This window comes from Castor canadensis, chromosome 4, assembly GCF_047511655.1.
Source record: "Castor canadensis chromosome 4, mCasCan1.hap1v2, whole genome shotgun sequence".
NCBI classification, from domain to species: domain Eukaryota; kingdom Metazoa; phylum Chordata; class Mammalia; order Rodentia; family Castoridae; genus Castor; species Castor canadensis.
In genome coordinates, this window is record NC_133389.1 from 32,086,194 (window position 1) to 32,090,082 (window position 3,889).

Consider the following 3,889-nt stretch of genomic DNA (forward strand, 5'->3'; position numbering starts at 1 on the left):
CATAGGTTATTTAGGGGCATTCCTGCAAGGTTGAACATTTTTCAACCTGTAGGCTGACCTCTGTGGAGCACATAGGTCACCAACCTTAGTTTCACCTGAAGTGATCTTCACTCATTTTTGAGAGGTTCCTAGAACATCACCTCCCTTTGTTCAATAAGAAATACCTGGCACTTCTTGCATGTTTCTTCTGTATGTTGCCATGAACCTGCTTTAGTGATCAATGACTCTACCACAGTTGGACAGGTGAGCACAACTATAATCTCTAATATCAGCTCCTTTCAAAAAAACCAGGTATGTTACTAATACAGTTTTTCTCTGTCTATATCCTATTTTATGCAGGGTCCTGGCTTGACTTGATATAACCAGGGCAGCTCAACTTTTCTTTGCTCTACCAAGCTCCCTAACTGTGTGTGTCCCTGAAGTAACCTAGACTGTCTCCACAATTAGTTCAGCACCTATGTCAATCAAACTTCAGTTGGAAAGAAAATATTTTTCTTCAGTATCAGCTCTCCAGATCCTCTCTCTTTGATCCAATATTAACTTCTCAAGGTGACTGACACTGCATAATCCATTCTTTTCTGAAGAAAATTTCCCCCTCACTTTCAGTTCTGTGTTCTGTCTCTGTGTTACAAAACACACACAAACACACACAAAATCCCATATCTTCTAAGAAGGGTTCAGTACTGGGTTCATTCATATTGCTGCTAATTGTAGATAGTAGGAACTAGCTTTTAGGCTTCCTGCGACATTCACACTGATGAGATAATTGGATTATATATTAGAAGCAGGGTCTTCTAGGAGTATAAATGGCTTGAGAATGTCTAGCTGAGAAGAACAGCTCTCGGGGGTCATAGGTGTCACACAGGCAGCTAAGTTCAGGGGAATATGTAAGCTAAATTGTGAGGAGCAAAGAGGATTGGAAAAGTGGTGAAGTCTCCTCCCTGCCAAGGTCTTACATAACTCAGTCCTGGTAGAAAAATGTAGAATGCTTGTCCAAACTCATCCAAATCAGAGCAGGGGTTTGGGGGGTGGGGAATGAGCAATTAAACAAGTAATATTAATAAATTAAATAGGGCATCATACCACCCAAAGTCGAAGTGTTTCACAAAGATAAGTATGAGCTTTGGGGGGGGATTTTTTTCTGAAAGAGAGAGAATGTTTAAAAATAAATCAAAATTTAAAAACCCATACAGATTTTTCCATTTGTCTATTTTAATGTCCTCATATAATACATGAAGAAACTCAGAGTTAGGCAGAGTGGCTCAAGTGGCAGAACACTTGCCTAGCAAGCACAAGACCATGAGTTTAAACCTCAGTGTCACCAAGAAGGAGGAGGAGGAGAAGGAAGAGGAAGAGGATGAAGAGAAGAAAAGGAGAGAGAGAGAGAAAGAGAGAGAGAGAGAGAGAGAGAGTAGGGAGAAACTATGGCTTGTATGGATAAGAACCACAGTGTATTTGTGATGCATCCCTGTGTTTATTTTGTTTTGCTTTCCCTGGCATCTACACAAGATATGTGACTGCATATCCTTTGTAATTTATGAGCATAGCTGAGGAAGGAACATGAGTGAGACACAGAGAAATACTGATAGGAGTGGGACCTTCTCTTTAATTAAAACTCTGATTTTAAGCTGTGTGGTTGGGGTTTATTTTAAATCACCATGATTTCCCTTCTCTTCTTCCTCCCCTCACATGCTCCCTTTTTCTTTCCTTCTTTCTTTTCAATTTTCTTTTCTTCTTCTCTGTTCTTCCTCAAATTCTGTCTCCCCTCCCTTTATTTCTGTCTCTGTTTCTCTGTTACTCCTTTTTCTCGCTCTATCACCATACTCTCTCTGCTGATTATTTTTGTTTAATTTTCCTGTTACCTTCTTTTCCATTGAAATATTATTGTTGCTTTTCACATAATTTATGGATAGTGATTACCTGGCTCATTTTCTGTTTATTGAGCTCTTCCTTTTTTTCTGTAGCATCTGAATGAGAGGAAAATGTTAGCTATTACAATGCAAAGAAAAGATTATATTACTGTATAATTATGAAATTGTGGATTAATATAAAAGAGTTTATCTTATTCATTAATGGAATAGTTTAATCGCTGAATAAGAATCTATAAAAATAAGCTATTGTGGCTTATATCAATAAAACAAATGAACTTCTCTATTCATGCTTTTTAAGCTATATGTTCATGTTTCATTATCAATGTTTGAAAAAGTTCTCATTAAATAGCTCTGTTTTCTTTTATTTGGTGGGCCCAATATTCAGTCACTATGTAGTCTCTTGATATTTCTTAATAGAGATATTTCATAGCTTCTTTTAGCAATCTGGAAAGAAAGAAATGGATGTTAGTTAAAGGGATTTTCTGGAGTTTCAATTTAGATGTATTAGGATTCATTAAAGTAAATATTTTGCGTTTTTTGTTAAATTGGTTTAATAATTGTCAGTCATGTTTTAGTTTCATACTAAATCTACTCTTTTTGCCAAAAAAAATTGTTTCTGGTGGGCATAGGTAAATTGTAGATATAGACTCCTTTCCTTGCCAAACCTTCATTCCCTCAGTTCTGGAAGTTACACTTAATTTTTTAAAATGTTACTCTTTTTCTCTAGCATATATAGAGTTAAATACATTTTTGTCAGAAGATTCATTCACCCTTTGTCTTATTATTTACTACTGCATGATATAAGACAGATTCTCCACACTTCAGAACCCTCATGTGTACTTAGGTACAATAGAAACATTTGTCTCATGTTCCAAATAAGGGTTATTTATAGGAAAAATGTGAAGTGTTTTACCTAGTGCTGTGTCAGTTAAAAGCATGTTACATGTGCTGATTGTGATATAATCCCCACTCCCCCACAGAGTACCACCTAGACACATTGCTGTAGTTTGGGTCTGGAATGGCCCCCAAAGATCCATGTATTGAAGGCTTGGTCCTCAGCTTGGTGCTATTGGGAGGTGGTGGAACCTTTAAAAGGTGAGTTCTAGAGAAGGGAAATTAGGTCATTGAGAGTGCATCCTTGAAGTAGATGTTGGGATCCTATCCCCTTCCTTTCTTCCTCTTTGCTTCCTGACTATTATGAGGTAATGGTTCTCACCCTCTCCCTGCCAGGATGTACTGGTTCACCACAGGCCAAAAGCCAATAAGGCTAAGTGATCATGGACTGAAACTTTTGAAACTGTGAGCCAAAATAAACTTTTCCTCCTTAAAAGTTGACTTATCTCAGGTATTTGCTATAGTAACAGAAAGCTTACTAAACTACATTTATTATATCATTGTCATAGTGCTGAGTATGGAAGTGTGTTTATTAGTATTACAGCATTCTTTCTGTTGCTTCAAAACTACAATGCTTTTAAACTCAGAGTTGGAAAGAAACCCAGACATTTTCTGGGAATGCCTATACCCAGAGATTGGTCAAAATGGAGTCTCTTAATCTTTTTGCTCAGACTAGACTGGAATTGTGATCCTTCCAATCTCATCTCCTTAGCAGCTAGAATTATAAATATGAACTCTGGCAGCTTACTTGAGTTTTGAAAATTATATTTTAACTTTTGTATACAGATTCCTCAAGGCATATGGCAGACCAATTGATCTCTAAACAATGTAAGCCTATCAGACATATGTGGACTATAGAAAACTAAAGGTTTTTATCTCTTTAGAAGCATGCATATTGCAGGGAAAAGTCATATTTGAGCCCCACTCCATTCCAAGTCACAGCAGGGAATTAACTGAACCATGTCCTTCAGTCTCCACATCTTCACCTGCCTGCAATTGTGAAATTCCCTTGGACATTTCCCTGTGAGAATGTAATTGTTCTTGGCTTCTGATAGCATATATTTTAGTTCTTTTTCTGCTCTGATAGATTTTCATCATATCTCAAAACGATTAACTGGATCATT